At 33.9% G+C, this 23,749-nt stretch overlaps 1 protein-coding gene across 2 annotated transcripts in view; it reads right to left on the bottom strand.

Annotated features, from left to right (window-relative positions):
* NALF1 (NALCN channel auxiliary factor 1) overlaps positions 1-23,749 on the bottom strand; it is a 615,306-nt gene that overhangs the window by 589,648 nt on the left and 1,909 nt on the right. The gene's annotated exons all lie outside the window — the stretch shown is intronic.

Genomic DNA, 23,749 nt, shown 5'->3' with positions numbered 1-23,749 from the left:
ACAGGCAAAGGAAAGGCCATGTTCATTTTGCGCACACCGCTGATACCTAGGTAGTAGGAATACATTTAACTAATGACATTTATCAGACAGTCAATGGTAATTCTCTAATCATTGATATTTTTCTAACTTCTACTTGACAGTTTTTCTTTGTTTAATCATTTTTATTGTTATTCTGTTACAGTTGTCCCAATTTTCCCTCTGCTCCCACAAACAATTCCCAAGCTGTTGTCCATGTCTGTGGGTCATTCATAAATATTCTTTGTCTAGTCCCTTCCCCTTCTTTACTTGATATTTTTTAATGCCTGAATAACTTCCCATATGCTTTTAATTTTCTAATTTTGCAACAGTTATTCTGAGCCTCATTTGTTGGATTTCACTCTCCTTTTCTCCTATTATCACTTTGAGTATTAGAAATCCCTTCGATACATGAAATTCAACTTATACCAGCAGTAAGTGGGGGCCAGGCCTGCTCATGTAAAGTTTGGAGTGGGTGGAAAGAGAAACTGCCTAGGCCAAAACACAGGGTAGGTAAGGACAGTGGCTATATTTCTTGTACAAGTTAGACTTTAAGTCCCATATTACCTCACTTATCCAGAAGCTAGGGAGTATAAATTATTTCTGTGCTTATGTGCCTAAAGGTGGACAAGGTAGCAAGTCCACATGTGAGCGGATGTGTCTGCATATATCTAACAGAAAGCATACGAGAAATCAACTGTCTTGACAACCTGTTTATATTTTCATATGGCTTGTCTTTTACTGCTAGGAGTAAGAGATACCTTGATCCAAGTCCAAGCCAAAAGGTCTTACCAGACATCATGGTCTGGCCCAATATTTTATCAGGCCCATGATCAGACTCATGATTCCCTATCTATCGTATTTCTACATTGGAAATTAGGCACATTATGTTCAATGAGCCTAAAGTACTCCAAACCATTGTAGGAAGCCCTCAGTTAAAAATGGAAAAATGTCAGGTACATTATGGTCTTCTAAATTTTTGTCACGACAAATGAGCAATCTCTCAGTATAATTTTGACTACTGGGGAGATTCCTCATCTAAAATGTGGACTTTTATCCAAACAACTCAATAGAGCCTGAAAAATTTTATAAATTAAACAATTATTTAATCAGATGAGGCTTCTGACATTGAGATATTCCAAAATTATAATAAATATTTTTTAAAATGAAGAGAAAAGTCATACATCAAAGTGAAATAACATATACTTCTTAAATAACATCATGCCAAAAAAAAAAAGATTTACTGTCCCATAGGCTAAATGAATAAAATAGACTAACAAATAAAATAGAACCACAGGCATGGAAACATGAAACAGACTGACAGTGAGCAGAGGGGAAGGGGGAGGGGATAATGTGGAAAGAAGGGGAAGGGACTAGTTCCAGAACATTTTTGAATGAACCATGGATCTGGACAGCAGTGTGGGAATTGACTAGGGGAGTTGAGGGTGGGATGGGTGGAAGAGGGCAAAGGGGAAAAATTGGGACAACTGTAATAGAATAACAATTTTAAAAATCTTTTAAAAAGTGTAGAATATTTTTTAATTAATTAAATGCCCAGGAGGCTGAAGTTGAGAAGTGAAACTCAGTAATTTTAAAATAGATCCTGAACTATGGATCTTACAGCATATTAAATTAACTTTCTTCATTATTATGTGCATGTTTCTCTCTGTTCATTTTATTCATTTTTAATATACCATGAGATAAATGCAAACTGTCTAATGAATTTGATAAAGAATGATATCCTTGAATATGTGACTTAAAACTCAAAGGTACTGGATGAATTTGTGAAATGTAAACTGTTTTATGAAAGGTAACTTTTCAAAAAAGTACACTGGATGGATTTAGGAAAGATATATATATGTAACTTCAAGCAAATAGGTACCTTTGCAATAGACAATCAATATGCACAACAGAATTTAAGAAGACAGTAAGTATGGACAAATTCAGGAAGACTACATATGTTTTGTGCTTTTACTTGCTGACTCTCATATTCCTGAATACCAGTCTCTTTTGTTTGACGTTTAAAATTAGATATGAAACATCTATTAGATGCTAATATTTACAATTGGAAATAAGTACAAGGTGTTAAGTAGCAAGTTCTAACTTGCCACAAATAAATTATAGATTTAAAGAAAATCTGGAAAATCAAAATCTATACGAGAGAATCTTGTGAAATGGCCAGAAGAAAACTGAGAATAAGAAGCACGAATTTAAACTGAAAGCCAAGTCATTATGCCATTTTTTTTCATAACGTTATTGAGAATTTGAAAATTCATTACTATGTAGGTCATTCTTAAAATATACTTCAATGGGGTTTTATGGAACAAAATGTTTTGTCTCCAGATTCAATCTTATTAAAAGAAAATTCAACAGTAACTCTAACTGTATTCAATATTCAGCACTTCTCACTGCAGACTAGTTCTTCATGCTTCTATTCATTCATTATAAGCCATCAAAATACCTTCAGACCTTTAATAAAGTTAATCATAATACAGTAATTACATGATTCATGCTGTGAATTGAAAAAATCCAAAAACTACTGATAGTTTGACAATGGAATGAATATAGTTTGTAATGAAGAGATGACTTTGTTTAACTTCTTTTTCCATAATTCAAATAAGATTTTCACATTGTGATCCAGCATGACTTCATCTAAAACTACGCAGAAAAAGATCACGGCTGAGTTGTGCCTAATTTCAAAGTATAGTGTGAAGTCAAGTGTTTCTGGAAATCAGAGCAGATTTGGCTACCGAACTTAATAATTTTTTATGTTTATGGAATTAAAACTAGATTTTATCCAAATGAGCACTATCTACTCAACAAATATTTAGTGCAAATTATGTTCCAGGTATAGGGCAAGGATAAATAATGAGTCCTAGAGTTAACTTTACATAGCACATTAATTCTAAGCCACTAATTATGCATAGGGATAAAAATGAAAACAAGCACATAGCTTAATATTCAGTTCAAAATGTCCAGGAAGATGATTCCATTGAGAGCAAAAAAGAAAAAATCCAGAAACATTTTTTAATTCTTAATTTTGTACTAGGTGGGTTTTTTTCATCACTTTGGCATGACCCAGATGAAGGATTTTGGCATGAAGTCCAGATGGAGGATTATTAATTTCATTTCTCCTTTAAATACCAAGATGATGCTATTAAGTAGAATATGCTTGAAATCATTTTTCAAATAATAATGATGTATTTGCAATGATCCATTTCTACTTCTTTAAACATCTAGAAGATCAGTCAGTGCTGAGGAATAGAATTACCTGATGACAAAGAATAGGGGGGAGTTGAGATGGACAGATCGTAATCTTAACCTATCTACTCACCAACCAGGCCAGCTCCTCAATAAGTATGAAGCCATAAATTAGGACAGTATCTTCAAACTAGGTTTTCCTTTTCAGTATGAAGCAAATACTTTAATAAAGAACTGAAGACAAAAGATGCAGCTCCTAGAATAATATCTGGCACTCTGGAATTGGTGGGAAAAAATATTCTCCTAGTAGGGTCAATATAGTTGGAGAGAGTTTCCAGATCTCTGTTTAAAACGGCAATTGCACCAAAGTGCCTTTGTGTTTATTTCAAATCCCATTGCTGAAACCTTTAATCCAAATTTAACATTAGGGGCAGCATTCCACACAAATGAGATTATATATGGATGACTAAATAGGCAAATGTGATTACTGCATTGGTCTAAATAATTCAATCTTATTATAAGAATTATAAGTCACCACTTAGAAACTATAGGTTCTAAAGATTCACTAATTTACTCTAAAATATATTTCAGGAAACAGACTGTATTTGTCTAAATCAATTATGTGATATTTATTATTCCATAGAATAACTTCTTTAATTAAAAAATATTTCAAGGTAAACTCTAGAATTTAATTTCATACAAATAATTTCTTGTTTTGGAAGAAACAAGAACACTTGAAAATGACCTCTTTCAGTGTGTTTAATAAAAGTTCTATTTCCCCACACAGAATCATGCCTTATAAAATTTTTACTTAGCTACGTTCCCACAGTAAAACACATTTGTATTTAATAATTCTGATGTTCTTCTATGCATATAGTTAAGTATTTATCAAATATTTCTTGATTTAGTGATAACATAAAGCAAAAATAAATATATATCTTGTCTGAGACAATTAAAAATATGTGAAATTATCTTGGACTAAACAATAATGTCTCTGAGGGACCTTTAAAATTAATGGGTGTGTAAATCATCTATAAGGTGGCCCCAGTAGTCCCCTTCTTGGTCTTCACATCCTTCTGTAGCCTCCTCCCCTGGAGGGTGGTCAGGAATTGCTTCCAAAGGAATAGAACACAGCCAAGGCAAAGGATGTCATTTTCACGATGACGTAACATCTGTCTTCCTGAGAACCCTTCCCCTTGCTGGCTATTAAGTAGCAAGCCACCAGGTTGTGAGCTACCCCAGAGAGGGCCACATGGCAAAGACAAAACATTGTCCAGGCAACAGGCAATGACTGTCTGTGGTCCTGGGTTCCACAGTCTCCAAGTCACGAATTCCACCAACAGCCAAGTGAACTTGGAATCTTATCTTTCCCTAGTAGAGTCTCAGGTTCAGTCTGACACACACCTTGACTGTCACCCTGCTGAGAATATATCAAAGCCACAACTAGACTTCTGACCCATAGATATTGTGAGGTAATAAATCTGCATTGTTTTAAATCTCTAAATTTGTAATAAGTTGTTACACAGCAACAGATAATTAATACAATGGAATTTCTACATTTTTTCTTTTCAAAGCAAGACAAACTCAAGTTGCTTCACTTTCATCTAAACTTCAAAAACAAGTACATATAATATTATCCCACTTTTAAAGTTATCCAGGAAAAATAGTGAAGCTCTCTTGAATAAAAAGTTTAGAAAACCACTCAGAAAACTGGTTTGTATTTCACTTCGTGATGATCGCTCACTTCTCTGTATTCTGCCCAGCAGTTAGATAATTCTGCTTGCCCCTTACTATTCCAAACCAGTTTCTTTTGAGATGTCTACAAATATTAGTCTTTAATTCTTCTCAAAATATTTTAGATAAATTAATGTGCAAATTTGAGTAAATGATGTTTACAATATTCCAAAGATATAGCCAGTAGGTACATAATCAAATAAGTGATGTTTTTAATATGTGTGTAAAAGTATAACTACTTTCTCCTACAGAACAGTAGACCTGGGTAGCTAAGAGAGAATATGATAATCACCCACCTGAAATTGCTTATTGTAAATGAAGAGTAAAGGATTCAATTTCAAGAGCGCTAATTCACTATGGTTTCTTAATTTAAAATAAAATTCAAAATATGAGGATTACAACTCAATATCCCAGCTAACGCAGCTTTAAAATTACTTTATTCCTGAAAATTTTAGCGGACATATATTGATATTTTAATTATTTGCACACTTATATTAGATTGCATCTTATATATCACATATGGGCACACAGTGAAACATGTTAGTATAATCCAGTGAAAAAAGTAAGAAACTTGTCTCTTCTAAATTCCCAAAGCGGTATGCTGTTCCTCTCCCTGGCACTGTTTATATGCAGCCTCATCTTTTCAGTTACATTGTACACAACCTGCTCATAGGCACTGCTTCTTATCACATATCTCATAATTCCTCAGATGATGAATTGTGCACAGGAGTCAATACATGAATATTTGCTGCTAAATGAATTAAATGAATTGGCAGAATAAATATGATAATAACAGCTTTAAGAAACTACTTACCAACATTACTAACCAGAGAGGGGAAGAATTTAATAAAACATATGAAGACACATAAGTTTCCTGTATTTTAATTTTCATTAATTTTATTCAGTGGAACCTCTCACATAAAGAAGGCTTATTCTACAAACTATTACTGAACACCATCCTGGTTAGCAATTGCTACATAATAAATCACCCCAAAATGTAGTTTTAAACAACCATTTTATTATAGTCTAGAATTCTGTGACTTGGTTAAGTCAGAAATTTCATAGTGGGTGTAGTTTTTCTCCCCTCCAAAGTATCTAGTGACCTGAGAAGATTTGAAAGGTTCAGGATTACTTAAATGAGTAAGTGTTGGAATCACCTAGAAGCTTCAATCACATGCCTGGCACCTGCCCTAGGTCATCTCAAAGGCTAGGCTCGACTGAGGCTGCCTTCGAAAGCCTAACCATGGCCTCCTCATGTGGCTTGGGCTGCCTTACAGTACGGTGGTCTTGGGTTAATTGAGTACCTTACATGACAGGTCAAGATTCAAAAATACATATTCCAGCAAACAAGCATAGCCTTTTATCACTTATCTTAGAAGTCACAGAGCATTCCATATACCCTAATCTTTTGAATGAAGCAGTCACAAGCATATCCAGATTCAAAGCGAGGGCATGCTGGCACCTGTCAGTAGGAGGAATGTCAAAGAATCTGCTTCCATGTTTTATAACCATCATAAGCTCATTTATCTTAATTTTTGTCATTTCTTCTTTACAAGTGATTAGACAAAATGAATAAAACAGATCCTAGTTGTAAGAATTATCAAAATTCAATAGAAGAAACAAATGGACTAGTATAAATACAGGGTGGGGCAAAAGTAGGTTTACAGTTGCTCATATGAAAAATAACACAATAATTAATAAATAACACAATAATAAACTTAATTTTGTGTATTCAAAACTGTAAACCTACTTTTGTCCAACTCTGTATTAACAAATTTCATTTTATAGATTTATCATGTAAAATGGCCAGATGTTCCTAGAAAATGTCTTCAAGCTAATATTTTCAATAATTTCTTATTTTCTTCCTCTTCAACAGTTTGTAATCTTTGAAAATCAGGATTGCTTCTATACCACAGAAATGTAATAGAACACAAATATAAAATATCTGTTAAAAGCATTAGTTAGGGGAACTGTGTGTGCCCTAGGCCATTTTTTTTAACTTATCTATAAAATGGGGATAATTATCAGACCTACTTCATAGGATTAAATAAATGTGTTGGTACCAACATGAGATGCTAATTGTTAACTATCATTATCTTAACAGAGAAGAAAACTGCCCTCCAGCTCTGGGCATAACTTTGTGAATATCCATCATTCAAATTAAAGTTCATAAGTAAAATTGACTTAAATCACTTGAATTTACAAAGACAGATACATAGATTTATATCAATTATTTTCTTATATTTGGATTGCTGACTGGGATCAAATCTTCTTTAAATGACCAAGAGTCACAGTACTGATTTATATCAGCTTCTGTAAGTAACAAATTGTCCACAAAAGGGATTCAGCTTCTTCTTTGTTCTATCACTAACACTCTAGTTCATTCCACAATGTGAAATAATACAGAACAGTATTTAAAAAGTGATATTTTAAAATATTTGCCTGTGAGTTACTTAAATTTTTGAAACTATGTGACCTGTCCAGGTTAATTTATAAGATGATATAATAAAATTGCTGCTCAGGAAATCCTAGCTAGTTATCAGAATAGGGTCTTATAGTAAATAAAGAATATATCTATACTTTTTTCCAATAGTTGGGTTAATCAAAAAGTTTCTATTATACTGTCAAATATTTCTATTGCTTTTTTCTGTTAAATTGCAAGTTCTGGAAACTTGCTTTGATCTCTTCTAGATTTTGGTCCATAACATAGTAAAGTTATGGTAGCTCTCCAGTTTAAAATTTATAAACTAATCAGAAAAAACAAATAGTGATATATTTTTCCAAAGTCTTCAAATTTTGGAAAATTACATTGGCTTAAAAAATGCTTATCTTGAAAGGTTCAACAACGAATAGTTATTTCTTTCTTCAAGTGGCCAGATTAAGAAAACACACATCCATGCGGCAAGCAGTGGCACAATCACACTGCTGTTTATTACTCTTCATACCCATAACTACCCACAAAGAAGCATGTACAAACAAAACACTGTGTTTACATTTCCATATAAAAAGCTCTGATGTTCACCAACAGAGATATCAAGCACCATGTAGTTTATAAAAATTTTGTAATTATCTGACTCAGAGCATAGTGTATTTTAAGAGAGAAAACAATGAACTTTTCAAAAACAAGTTGGAGAAAACAACTTCAGGTTGAAACTGCAGCACTATTCTAATTCTATGGCTCTGAGAAAACCTAATTTTTACTTACAGGTTGCAAGCAAGACCATTTGAAAAGGAAAATGTGTTACTGTGATTTTTTTTCAATAACAGATTATGAACACAACAGTTTTTGGATTAAGAGATGCACATGTCTTTTAATCTTATTCTCATTAACATTCATCTTGACAAAAAATAAATACATACTGTCCTGGGCTTTCCTCATATTCTTTTCACCCTTTGCTTTAATAACCATCCTGTCCATATATAAATTTTCACATATTTTTCATGTGCACATGAGTCACATATGGTGAAATGTTCAATTATTTTTTTCTTTTCTAACTAGGTGCACTGTGGAATGTTTTATACCTCAGTGACTAAATCACTATTGTCATATAATAATAGTGTTCAAATTATTCAATAACAGTTTCCACTAAAGACCTAGTTTTAAAGATATTAATTTGTCACCATGTTTTTATCCTAGACAGTACATAAAAATGTATTAAACAAAAAACATTCCCAGAGAAAATTATTATAAATTAAGTTATTCAAATGTTCTTTATGCAGCATCCTTTAATGCATCTGGATGACAATTATCATATCCTTTGCAAATGATCACTGTGAACATTCTGCGAAATTGTATGGATTCTCTTCAGTACTGATACTTCTTCAGTCCCCCTGGTTCAAAGCTCATTCTGATACAGGAAGGTCTGGCTAGATTGCTGGGGAGAAGTGAGGGGCCCTGAGGTGGCTGCATTCCCTGGGTAAAGGGTAAATAGGCCAGTGCATCAGTGTCACACTGCCCCAGCAACTGAGCTAGGCACTGTGCGTGATGGCATATTTCCTCTGCCCGATGGAGACTGGGTGGGTGGGGGGTCATTGTGTGGAGTATATGCAAGGCTAGAGAGTGATGAACAAAAGGAAAAACCCTCCTATATCCTTCTAGTTTCTGATTGAAGGGGAAACCAGAGGTCACAGAGGTATACCTAAAGGTTAACATGTGGCAGGGGAAGGTGCAGACCTGCCAGTCTAGCTTGGGAAAAAGGGCGGGACGGACTGGGGTAGCTGGACACTTTTAGAGTGCATGAAAATTTGGGCCAAGAGATTTACATGGAGGGAAGTCTCACCCTTTCTCTCTTCTTCTGGGATCCATGCACGGATGGGTGGGCCAGAGTGCTCACTGGTCAGTAGATGGGGCAACTTCGGGCACTGGGAACCATGGACAGAGCCCCTACACAACCAGCTGCAGTGGTTGAGAGCAGCCCCGCCTCTGGAGCAGGAAGCTGCAGCATGGTGATTGTGCTGCTGGCTGCATACCACAAACTCCAAAGAGGGAGACTGAAGCCTGACAGCACACTACTTAGCAACCTCCAGCTACAGATAAGGACGGAATGGGATTTCTGGACACTGTTTCTAGTTCTGGGGGAGGCCAGGTTTTGTCTGTGTGAGATTGGCCTGGAGGTGAGGAGTCACCAATTCCCCCAAATTGTGCAACATCTCAATAAAGAACTTTTCCTTCCATACCAACCTTTGTCTTATGCCTATGTTTGAGGGTGGGCAGCTGAACCCTAATTTTGTTCAGTAACAATTCCACAACAAACAGCATCAGCCCCAGAGAGTGGGCCTTCACCATTACTTGGAGAAATCAGAGGAACTTGGTTGAATAGCCCTTTAGGAAATTCTTTCTAATAATTTACCACACTAAATGCATCATATATTGTCATGGTATTTTAAAAAAACATAGTAAAATAAGAATAGGCTTAGAGCCATACAAAATAGCCCAGAATGGACACAGCACTATATACACAGGAGTAATTGTTATAATCAGTCAAAGGGAGGAAATGAGAACTCTCAAACACCATCGTGTGTTTTTCCCATGCTCTGTTTGCAACATCAATTCAGCTACTTCATCTTTTCCAATGTATTTCAACTATAGGGCTATTAAAATAGATTAATATATTTGGATGAAAATATGATTTTACTCTAAACCATATCTACCATACGTTAACTTTTCTACAATTCATTAACTCTAGTCTTGGCTCAGCTTTCCTTCAAAGGAAATTGTTGAGGGCTGCATAGTGCCTTTCACTACATTATTTTAGTATTATTATGTAATCAAGCTGCTAAAGAAAAGCAAATTTGCACTGCTTAGCTTTTACATTTTCTGTTTAAAGTGAACGCTGTGAGAATATTAAACATCTATCCAGTTAAAGTGATGCAGGAGAAGTGAACATCATTTCAGACAAAGACTATTAACCAAAAAAGTTAATTAACAAAAGTGTTTCAATTCTTTGTAATTTTATATTTGTCTCAATTATAATTATTTATTGGTACTACTTTTCTGTCCTTGCGTGGACAAAGCAAAAATACAGGTTAGGAAAATCTGACAGACAGCACTAACATTCAAAAGCAGTGGAACCTAATGACAGTAAACTCTCTGGCCAATGTTTGTGGTGCTTCCTGTCTGGACAGTGTGCCTAGGGCAAAGCCTGACCCCACTTTGTGGATGTTAAGAATTACTCCTGCATTAGGCCTTTTTAAATGTTTCTACCACTATGAAATAATTAAGGAAAATCAAAAATTAATCACCAAAGCTTTAAGGAAACATTTTAGATATTAATTATGGGAAAGTTTGCATTCTTAATATCACATATAAAATATAAAACTAAAAATTTGAGACTTACAGCCCTGGCCAGGTAGTTCAGTTGGCTGGGCATTGTCTGTGCACCAAAAGGTTGCCAGTTCAATCCCCAGTCGGACACATGCCTGGGTTGTGGGTTCAATCCCTAGTCAGAGTGTGTACAGAAGGTAACCAACCAATGTTTCTCTCTCACATTGATACTTCTTTTCCCCTCTTTCTCTCTCTTTCTCTCTCTCTCTCCCTTCCTCTCTCTCTAAAATCAATAATAATGTCCTGGAGTGAGGATTAAAAAAATGTTAAGGCTTACAAATATTAATGGATTTTATTAACTTTCACCAGATTTCAAAGTCATTTGGACCTGGGAGGAGGTTAGTGTAGCTTCTACCTATCCATGACAGTTCCTCAGGGAGTTCTTTGTATCACAGATCCCTGAACTGCTGGTTAGATACGGTTCCTTGAGGAGCCAAGCTGCACAGAGGAAGTTATTCAGAAACAAGAAATGTTTTTGTCAAAAACTAAGTAAATAAAATAAAAAGTTTAGGTACTCTTTTAGTATGTTTACCTTTGCCATAAATATATAAATAAATAACTTCTTTGACTCCTTGTAAGTAAAATGCCTATAAAGGTTGGGGCATAAGTAGGTTCACAGCTCTTTGTATGGAAAATGATACAGTAATTAATAAATAATAACACAAGAATAAACTGTGTTTTGCATATCCACAAGTGTAAGCCTACATTTGCCCCACCCTGTACAAGTTTGGTCTGTTTCTAAGAACAAAAAAGATACTTAAAGATTGGATAAATTACTTAATAATCTTAAAATGTCAGATAGTTTAATGGAGAACTCAAGTCCACAGCTTAGCAGCTGACAACAGTGACAGCTGAAAAACCAAATAATCTATATTCATCAATAAAGCCAAATAATGCTGACAAGAACTTGTTCACTCAGATTTAAATCCCTTCTTCTTTGCTTGAATTTTCACTGAAATTGAATAAAAAATGAAGTTTAAAAATTCTAAACTGAAATGATATGAAAGGATTCTTTTTTCATAAATTATTTCTGAAATTTCAACATATATTTTAAAATGTCATGTGACAAGTAGAATATATATAAAACTTGTCAAATTGTCCAGCCCTCCACAAAGCATACTAGATGTAGACTCCATTGCTAGCAAGACCATTTGCATTTCCATGTGTCTTTTTCCCCACTGCTTCAATTGGGCTTTGTCATGCAGCCATTGCCTCAGGAAGCACAGGTGCCCCACAACTTTCCTAATGGCCTGTAACAACTAGTTGCTTTCACTATGGGAAAAGAGAAATCCTGTTTTTAAATGGCTTAAGATTCAGACTGACCTTTAAAAAATCATTTGTTTCTCTTTAAACAGCTTTTTATCTAGAATCACTGTGATTCCTGAGGGTAAATATATCGCTAGTGCCTTTTTGAAATGCCTCAGTGGAAACTTAGTTGAAAATCTCTATCAGGTACTTGATCTAGACTAGGACATCTTTGATTATAAACCAATTACGGGGTCAGGAGAACAAACTCACCACTGTCTCTACCAGCATAGTTTCTAAACAGTAGAGATAGTACAGCTCTGCTGCCATCCACTGTAAAGTGACTGTCTCTTCTCAGAGTAGCTTGAACTAAGAGGAACAGTACTTGCCAGCTACATTTTATTACACACCTATTCTCTTACTGTACTCAGAGACTCCTTGAGCTGCATGTAAATATCCCCATTTTACAGAAATGGGTCAAAAGTCTATTTAAAACCAGGCCTTTCTGAGTTTTAGGCCAAAGGTCATTCCCTACCCCAAGATGCTGCAAGAAGAAAAAAATTTAAATGAAGTTATATTTTATTTTGTGCACCAAAGGCCTTATATTCTATTCACTCCTGCTGCCATTCACCTACATTCTCTCCCTTAAAACAAAACAAAACAAAACAAAAACATTAGACCTGAACAATGACTTGTGACAGAGTGGACAGTATACTGTAGTAGTTAAGTCAAGCCCATAAGATTAAAAACCAGATATTACTGCGTTTAAATTCTGGCTATGGCACACTTACCTGCGAGAAAACTATGGCACATTTCTTAACTTATCTAAGCCTTAGTCATCCCATTCGTTGAAGAAAGCTAATTTTTCCTATAATATTGGATTGTTGTGAGGAATAAATAAGAGAAGGATGCTAAAGTTGTCAATATAGGATTTGTTTATTGTAAAAATGTAATAGATGGGTATGAGAGTGGGAGATTTAATTTTATTTAAAGCTTATATTTATTTATTTTTAGACAGAAGGGAAGGGAGGGAGAAAGAAAGGAAGAGAAATATCAATGTTTTTTTGCCTCACACACACCTCCTATTGGGGCCCTGGCCTGCCACCCAGGCATATGCCTTGACTGGGAATCGAACTGGTGACCCTTTGGTTCGCAAGCCTGTGCTCAATCAAATGAGCTACACCAGCCAGGGCTGAGAGTGGGAGATTTTATATAGTAATAATATCTCCATAGAACTTGATGCAGGGATGAATTATTACATGTGAAAAGAAGTGCTGTGATATCAATGGAGAAAGACCACATGCCTCTTTTTGTTCCCAGTCTGACCATGCTATTTAGTCCTACTTTGCTCAAAATAATATTGAGATTTTATAATAGTGATTGATGTTTTGGTGATCAGAAGAAAAGAATGTCTATTTTTTTAATATTAGCAACAACAAAAAATTTACTTATAGATTAGTCTAATTCAGTTCCTATCAGTATCAGGTAAGCACATTTAGTGGATTGATTCTTTTTCAAAATTATGCAAACTGATAACAACATGAATAAAAATCAGAGAAGTTATCTAAAATTAAAGTTGTCAAGGCAGACTTCCAGTCAAGATGACGGCATAGGTAAACATGACTCGCATCCTCGTACAACGGCATCAAAATTACACCTAACCTGTAGAACAACCATCCCTCAGACACATCAGAAATCAAGTTGAATTGAAGTCTGACAACTATGGAATTAAAGAATCCACATCCATACAGACTGGTAGGAGGGGCAGAGACACAGAATGGGCTGGTCCCACACCCATGTGTGGATGATAAAAATTTGGGAGAATATCTTGGGAGTAAGGAGTCCCAGCCCCACACCAGGCCTTCCAGCCCAGGGTACCAATGCCAGGATGGTAAGTTCCTATAAATTCTGGCTGCAAAGCAAGTGGGAGTTCAGTCTGTGGAAGAAACCTCTGGAGTCCCAAGAAGTTCCTCCAAAAAAAAACCCAGACAGTGCACTTACATTCACTCCTTCTGAGCTCTAGCACTGCGGTAGCAGCTTGAAAGGCAGTAGCGGCATGCAGGGAGAAATTGAAGTGTCTGGCATCGGGAGACAGCTGGAGGACAACTTTCTTTTAGAGAGAAAGGATGGAAGAGGGCATTGTCCTTTTTTAGAAACATCCCTACACAGAGCCACTGAGAAGGCAAGCGGGTACCATATCTGAAACTTCATCAACCTGGCTACCACTCCATCAACCTGGCCCAGACACGGAGATCCCCTGAGATTCCTCAAAAGAAATCGTGCAGGCAAGAAGGGACTGGAAAGAAGTATTCAAAGTCATGAAAGGCAAGGACCTACATCCAAGATTACTCTATCCAGCAAAGTTATCATTTAGAATAGGAGGGCAGATAAAGTGCTTCCCAGATAAGGTCAGGTTAAAGTTCATCATCACCAAGCCATTATTATACGAAATGTTAAAAGGATTTTTCTAAGAAAAAGAAGATCAAAACTATGAACAGTAAAATGACAACAAACTCACAACTATCAACAACAACTGAAAACAAAAACAAGAACAAAAACGAACTAAGCAAACAACTAGAACAGGAACAGAATCACAGAAATGGAGATCACATGGAGGGTTATCAGCAGGGAATGGGAGGGAAGGAATGGAGGAAAAGGTACTGGGAATAAGTAGCATAAATGGTAGGTAGAAAATAGTGGGAGGTTAGGAATAGTATAGGAAATGTATATGCCAAAGTACTTACATGTACAACCCATGGACACGAGCTAAGGGGCGGGGGATGTGGGTGGGAGGGGGTGTAGCGGGTAGAGGGAAATAAATGGGAGAAATGGGACACCTGTAATAGTGTAATCAATAAAATATATTTTTAAAAAATGAGTTCTGTTCTTCATTTAAACATTCAAGTTAGTAACTGTGTTTAATTTTCTGAACTCCTGAAATTAAAGCTGTGTTTCTGTTTAAAATATAAACGATGAAACAAAGGCACTTAGATATCCAGCAGAATGTAGAAATACAATCTCTCCTCCTCCCCAGGAATTGCAATACATGGGAGCCCATCACCTCTTTTTTGGGATATGATGCCATCATTAATTTTTTTGTGAGTCTGATACTTTTAGTCTCATAGTCTCATCTGGTTTCTAGATCAAAAGCTACAAACATTTTAAAGTTTATTTCATAATAAAATATTTATTTCCTTAAACTCACATCTTCCCATCTATTCCATTCTCTTTTTATTTTCACTGCCTATCTAATGAAAAGTAGGTTGGACTAGTCATTATTTCCTCAGCTCCAACTCATTCCTTAACCCATTACAATTTGACATTTCTTCCTACCATTCTATTGAAACCATGTTTGTAAGGTCAACAAATGTTACTGCCAAATTCAATGGACCCTTTCTAGGCTTCATACTATATGTTCTTTCTGCGAGATAAGATACTCCTGACTGCTTCTAAATGATTTCTAAAATCCTTCTTTATGCCTTTTTAAAAATCCTTCTCTATGTCTTTCAAATCATCACATTCTCATAATTATGTCCTTTGGCTCTGCTTGCTTGCTCCCTCCCTCTCTCTCTAACCTCCCCCTCTACCTCTTTCTCTCCATGTCTCTCCCCCTCTCCCTCTCCCTTATTCTCATTCTCAGTCGCATTCCTTCTTTCTTCTCACTATCTTTTTCTAGTACCTTTTCTGTCCAAACCCTTAAGTGTTATTCTTTCTTAGGATTCATCTTTGTATAATCTGTTTTTTTTTTAAGACATCTAATCTCTGCCCAAAGCTTCCTGAATCACACCCAAACTCCCTTCTCAGGTGGCATTTCCTAATATCTATTAGACATCCATTATCTCCAAAAATGAACTCTGTTTCTTTAACCAACCTCAATCCCAATCCGTTATTCCTCTTATATATCCTATCTCATTAAATGCTATCAGCATTCACAGTCTCATTATTTATAACGCCTGAATCATATCCTTCCTCTACACAGCAATTTGTAAATTTTATCTCAGAAAAGTCTCCTGAATCTTGCTTTTCTTGTCCACCTGCATAGACCCTGCAGACATTTAGAAGGTTCTGTCCAACATGGTAGCCACTTGGGGCTGTTTAGACATAAACTAATTAAAATTAAATATAATTTAAAATTCAGTTCTTAACTCACTCAAACTACGTATCATGTGTTCAACTGCCACATGCTGCTACTATACTGAAGAGGGTGAAATATGAAACATTTCTGTCACCACAGAAAGTTCTGTTGGAGAGTGCTGATTGAGAGTTATCATATTACTCTGAAGGAAGACAGTCTATTCTGAATTAGCCTTCATGATATAAGTTCACCCTGTTTCAACTTATTATTATATTGCTGCCAGAGCTAATTTTTAAGAAAAACAAATCATCCCAAGGGATTCCTTGACGAAAATTCCTCTCTGATATGTTAACATACAGGGAATAAAATTCAAAGGTGTTAGAACAAGATACATGATCCTTCACAATTGAGTATTAACATCTTCCTAGAGGTATCTCCACACCTCTTGACACATATGTTACTCAGTGTTATGGATGGAATTGTATCCACCCCCCAAATTCATATGTTGAAGCTCTGATTCCCAGTGTGACTGTATTTAAAGATAGGGCCTATGAAGAACTAATAAAAATCAGATAAAAATTAAGATTTCTAAGTATTATAGATATTAGCCAATACAGAGACAATTATCAACTAATAAATTCAAACTTCTTTTAACAGAATAAGGTAAAAATGGAGTATTGATCAAAATAATAAACAAAAAGTGAATGTATCTAATTTAACATATGAATTCAGAATAAGAACTATCACAGATTTCCTAAGTTTACTTCCTCCCACCAAAATCTTACACACATCATTTTATCTACTCAACTCTAACCCTAAGTGTTCTACTGATTTATTCATTTTCATAGTACTGGCTAAGCCTTTGAAATGATGAACTAGGAATTTCTGACCATTCATGCCAGCTGTCCAGGACTGCTAAATTTCTGTCGTCTTAGCTTGCTTTATCGGCTGTAAAATGTTTTTAATGATAAATGTAAAATAAAAAAGAAGTAAACATGGTAAGATTTCTATAGTTGTTAAATCTATGTAACAGGTATATGTGAATTCATTAATCTCTTCATTCTTTGGTATATTTGTAATATTCATAATGAAAAAGAAACAGAAAACTCATTCAAACAATACAGTGTACTCTATCTTTAACACTACCCAGAAGTTTGACCTTGGAATGGTTAACTTTGTCTTCACTTTACTCATCTATAAAATCTGTGATAATACCACACAGAGATAACATGAAGAAAAAATAAATTAAACTAGTTTCTGACTTCGAATAAGCTCTAAAGCTTGTTAGCTATTATTGAAGCTTATTCTAATACTTAAACTTCTGTGTGATTCAAATCATTTTCTGTAAGAGATAACACATTGCATGATCACCGATTTACATCTTAGTTCACTTTTCAAATAAGCTAAGTCAGTAATAGTTCAATAAAAAAGGAGACTGATCTTTTTTTATGGAAGTGGAAATACAGAGAAGAAAGACTTCTGACCTTTGGGTTTCGCATGTAGTGCAACCCCTGAAAGTGCAGCTTCCACGTGCCAGGAGAGGACACAGACAAATGACAGCAAGAAAGCACACAGAGAAAGGAGGGTGAAGAGTCACGGGTTTGACTAGAGCCCATTTTCCTTCTTGTGCAGGCTGGGGAAGCTGACAAACATAATCCTCATACATTTTCACAGACCTGATTACTGCATTCACCCATCACACATGTGTGGCTATCCTACTGCTACTGCTAAGATCCATAATAGTATTTAAATAGATAATAAACTTAAAATTTTTGCAGGATTTTTCTTGTCATCTGTGGTATCCTCTACTACATTTTGTTTATAAACACCTGACTGCAGAAATAGACTGCAGAAGTGGGTGAAGGGAATCAAATATTATCTTTTAACACTTTACACAGTCAAGAATTAAATATTTTTATGGAGTCCAGTACAATTCATAGTATAAATCATTACCTTTTATTAGCAAAAAAAGGCAAATGTTAAGCATCCCTTACTTCCAGTATTACAGAATCAGAGTACTAGAAAATTGCATGAGTAAATTTCACTATTTGGATTGTAACAATATTTAATTTATTATTAAATAAAACTTAGATTTAGTATTTCACAGCATTTTGTCACCTAAAATGTCAAAAAGTAAAATATGACTAATATTACAATCACTTCAAAACTAAGCAATAAAATAATTTGGAACTAATTCCTAAATTAAACTTAGTGGTAATCTGTAACTACTTAGCAGTTCGCATCTTCAAAAAACTACATAAATGTTATACTGGTTATTCCAGCATTATAGAAATAAGTAAAAAAAGAAAACATGGTTTATCATCACAATGGAAAAAAACGTGAAAAATCATTAGTAATTTCCTAGGTTTACTAAAGTATATAGATGAAGAAAGAATAGACCTGATTCATGCAAAATATAGGGTCCAGCACAAATAATGCCCTTTTTATTACAAAATTATAAGCATGTAATTCTGTAACATAACAATATCACACTCAAGCACACTATATGACATTTTAGGTAAAATATTCAAATTAAAACTACAAGTTATTACAGCCATATTATTACCCTACCAAGCACACTCAAGCAGGCGTTACTTCTGCCGGACCCTGTACTATAAAAAGCCAACAGGCTTATTCATAAAATTAACCATACACTTTTGAAAAAGTTTTAGCCATTTATATAGACTAAAATTTGAGACAAAAATAATAAGGCTGGGACTCCTCTAATCAAATAGTTGATCAGTCTTCACAGACAATCATTTAATTACTTTTCTCATGTGCTCAGCCCATTATTGAACACCAGTGTGATGACTCAGTTTTGGCTAAATGGCAGATTATTGACAGCCAATAGGTCCATCCTTAAACATTTCAAATTCTGTTCCTTTGTGCATCTACCTCCGTCTTGTCATGTTCTCTTATGGAACATCCCTAACCCTTTCACCAGTTAATTCACTTCTCATCTATTTCCTCAGCCCAGTCCCTACATATTTGCTCCCCTGATCTTTAGCTGTGTCCTATTGCCTTTACCACTTTAAAAAAACATTTGTCTGTGTTCCATTCTCATCAGTTGAACAAATGAGATTACTATATATTACTGAGGCATAGGAGCTAAACGGTCTTACCACATTAGTCGTCACTGTCAACTAGAACAATGGTTCTCAACCTTGGCTACAATACACATCATCAAGAAAAGTGGAAGATCCCAAATTCATGACACAAGCCAGATGAATAAAATCAGAATATCTTGTGTGAAGGTCCATTTTTAAAGGTCTCCAGGATATTCCAATGTGACCCCATGGATCTCTGATCTAGAGTAAATATTTACTGATATTGAAGAAACATCTTCGCAGTGTAAAGCAATATAAACAACAGAATGTTTGTACCTAGTCAATGTGAGGTCAACATAAAAGATAAAGATTTTAAAAATTAAGGATTGAAATTAAAACAATAAATCAAATAATTCAAACTGAAATAATTATTTTATTTGAACCACTTATCTGTATACTTGTTCATATATATTTAATTTAGCAGGTAAAAATGTCCTAATGGATTATGATTTGCATGTGGGGGAGCATGAGACTGAGAGCATTATTGATTTCCTTTCTTTCGTATTTTAATTCAGTTTGTACATACAGACACTAATCTCATACAATTAAAGTGATTAAAATCTATGTATAATGGCAATTATTAAAATTTTTTGGTTATGCTCTATATAGCTACTAATATGATCCAGTTCCAAGCCCAAAGTAAAAAGTCACTCTTTACTCTATAAAACAATAGGCATCTAATATTAAGGTAAAATTTTGTGGTATTTTTCTATAAAAATAAAATACAGATCATAAAATTAGTGGTCATATATGAAACAAAAATATGAAAAACAAAAATTTGGGTCATAAAAGTAGTTATAAGGGTTTTGACCTTACAAATGGCCTTATTAATGGTTAAAATAATTATCTGCATGGTTAGACTGTTCGACTTTGCAGAGAAGCAATTCAACTATAAAAATATGATTTGAAAATAATAAAATGTTAAAATATAAGATCTATTCTCATATGTAGTCCACATTTGTGGACAGTGTCATACTATGTACAATTATACTTAATCAACAGCAAAATAATTTATATTCAATATTCAAGTGGAAAGAATTGTTACATATTTGATTTTATTTTAAAAATATATTTTTCAAGAATCTAGAGCACATGACACAAAAATGAATTAGGAACTGAAGAAATGCTCAAATTGTACATTATGTAACCCAAATTCTATGTTATCAAACCAGTTAACGTTTATGAGTGGTTCCTTCAAACATTACAGAAAGTCTCAGGTAACATGATTATTATATATGCCTAACACCAGCAGAGCATCCTTTTGGCCAGTGTCTGTTAAATAAATATAGGCAATAGAATCTGCTTTAACAGGATATTATAAAGACAAAAATATGAAAATGCATACATTCTTGAGAATATAGATTAGTATTTATTGTGAGAGAACTGAAATACAGATAATGCAATATTTATGTTACAGCCTAATCTCAAATCTGCTTTCATTGATTGTCTGGCTTAATTTAAGATATAGTAAGTACATAAAGTTATCAGTAGCAAAAGTTTACTAGTAACATAGAAATTTATATTCCTTAAATATCCCAATTTTATATATATTTAGGTATGCTTAGGAGATAAAAGAGGACAAATTGAAGAGAAAATCTTTGTGAAAGTAAAAAAATCAAGCATGTTAATATACATATGTAATTTCTAGCTTAGAATACTGCATATTGAACTATTACCAACCGACTTGAAGATTATTATAGATTTGTGACTCTTACTATATATCACAGATTATTTTAAAAAACACTGCAAACTACAGAAAATAATTACTGTCATAATTTTTGCTACTTGATTTATGTAATTTAGCAGCTTCGATGTTCTTTATTTTTTCATAAATTACTTCCCAAATATGTATATTTCCTTTTTTAAAAAATTAAGCCAGATATTTTTCAGAATATTAAAAAAATATCCTTGGGTGCACATGATTTCTGTTATGTGTTGCAATACAAATGTTTACTACAGTAAATCCAAGTTGTATTTGAACTCCAATTACTATGGACTCAAGGCACTGTAATTGTAGTAGATGAATATTAAGGGATTTTTTTTAAGTATAAGGGGTCCAAAAACTCTTTAAAACAAGTTAAATAAAAACTAAATTTAATCAGTTTTATTTTTATACATATATAGAATGTGACTTTTTTAAATGGAGAATATAAAACTAGAAGGTAATAATACATCTTAACTTAAAAATTAAAAATCACTACATTAATCATTTAATTATTCATGGGCATGATAAAATTAATGTATTTCTCCTAAAATATAAATTTTAATAATTTGTATAACTAATATGACTAAATGTATTTTATCTATATTTTATAAATTTATCTATAAATTATTAAATTTTATTTTTCATGAATATGTTACCAATTCTGGAAATATAATGCATTTGTTTTTAACATAACCAGGACTTTGTGGCTATCTTAAAATATGGAAAATTTTGCATAGAATGCATATCATGAACAAAGTCCCTGATGATAGTCACAATTTCCTAAGTAAAATGTATATTTGAAATAAGTAAAACTGTTCAGAAAAAACTCAAGAGACTACAAGTAGCCTTAAGAGAGTACAAGTAGCATTTTAAGCCATGTAATATAATTTGCATGTGGATGTGTTTGTGGCTTTTGCATTATCATAAGTAAATTATAAGTAAAAATAAGGAACTAACCAATCAGTTTGTAAGTTATCAACTAGCAACAATTTCACACTAAATTTGGAACTATAATTATTTGTAACAGTCATTGTGGAAAAAATGTTTGAAATCCACAAACAAAAATCACACCAACAAGAAAATAGCTACAAGGCATCACAGGTAATAAATTATGTGTTGAAGTGATGAGAATCTCAAATAGCTGAATGGCTGTGCTTCCTTTTCAGTGGAAAGAAGAAATGTTCCTAAAAAGGAGGTAAGATTCCTATAATGTGCTTTTGTGTGTACAGTTTATATAAAACTATCACTTTATATAAAAACACAATCTAGAAGTAGTTCATAACATTACAAATTACTTTCACTTGCATCATACCTTACAGCTATGATGACAAATATAAAGTTGAGATTTATTTTTACATCAAGGGAAAAATAAAAATTTACTTATATTTAAAATTTGGATATTTGAACAAAGACATATTTGACTTGCTTATTTGAAAATATGTTTCAGTCTATGGACCATGCAGACTATATTTTAAATACTGAACCTATGCAAGTCATAATTAATAGAAATTTCTGTGAGAATTTCATTAGAAAAGCAGACAAATTCAAATTATTACAAAGTGCTACTTTTAAACATAAATAATATACTGAAATGCTTGTAACCTTTTTATGAGTAGCAAAATTAGAAGACAAACTACTTACCTTATTTTTACTATCTGATGCAATTTATCTGGTCACAATAAATAACTATGTAATAAATACACTAGCTATCCATTATTAACCTCTACCATTAAGAGTAAGTTTAATCCCCAAGCATGAGCTATAGTGGTATGGTTAACAAAAGTATGTAGGAAAACTTAAAATACATTTATCTTGTAAAGTAGCATTCTAAATTATTATTGTAAACTCAACATTACCTCTTTCAAAGATCTGTTTCTGATCTTAACAAATGTTGAAAAGCAAGCTGAGTTTGAGTTAAGCTTAATTGTCAAAAGCACAGCTAATAAATCCAAAGTAAAATACAGCCCTTGAACTATGTCCACTTTAAATAGGTATCTATTAGACCAGTTCTTTTGTGAAAGCGTCACAATGTCCTTTTTATCCATACTGCCCTTGATTACACTTCCCCAGTACAAAGCGAGTGAGGCAAAAGAGGGTCAGTTTTACTTGTTCCTATGTGGTGTTGGGGAGTAGTGAAGAGAAAGAAAAAGAGAGAGTGTGGTATATTATTTCTTTTCAAAAGCAACATCGTTTTATTGTATTATTTAAGAAATTAGCCTTATAATAAAACATTAGGTTTACTGACATTTCTGTCACCATTTCTTCCCAAATAAAATGCCACTGCAGTATCTTCATCTTCAACAGAGCTCTTAAGCAAATCTCATTTCAGCACCACGGACAGTGACACTTCTAGGATGTGCACCCGAGGTTTCATAGGCCATTTCTTAAGAAATTTGCATACACTTTTTTTGTCAATCAACAAGGGTTACATGCATTATCATATTAAACAGAAAGAGACTGAATTTGATACAGATTATTAAATAGCTCAGTTTTTTCATTCATAGGATCTTGCACTTGCCATTTAGTATTTCTGTAGAACATTCTAAAAATTCAAACTAATTACATAAAGTGTCTGATAAAACCTAACACTGATCACTGATCATCAGATACTTGATTAAAACTGTCCACTCACATTGATTCTCGGATCAATAATTATTCCAATGTCTAAGAAAATAGAAAACTTCTTGTGAGTAAACATGCTTAGGTAGGCCTCCAGACTTTCCAAACAACCAGAACTTTCCCTGTAAAATAGGTAAAATGTGCTCATGTGTACCGGTCCATAAGTCAAACCACATATGCCTGTATCTGAATCCTGATTTTAGCTAGGATCCTCACTATGCAGT

Source organism: Desmodus rotundus, chromosome 13, assembly GCF_022682495.2.
Source record: "Desmodus rotundus isolate HL8 chromosome 13, HLdesRot8A.1, whole genome shotgun sequence".
Lineage (NCBI taxonomy): Eukaryota > Metazoa > Chordata > Mammalia > Chiroptera > Phyllostomidae > Desmodus > Desmodus rotundus.
This window is presented reverse-complemented; position numbering and strand designations above follow the sequence as displayed.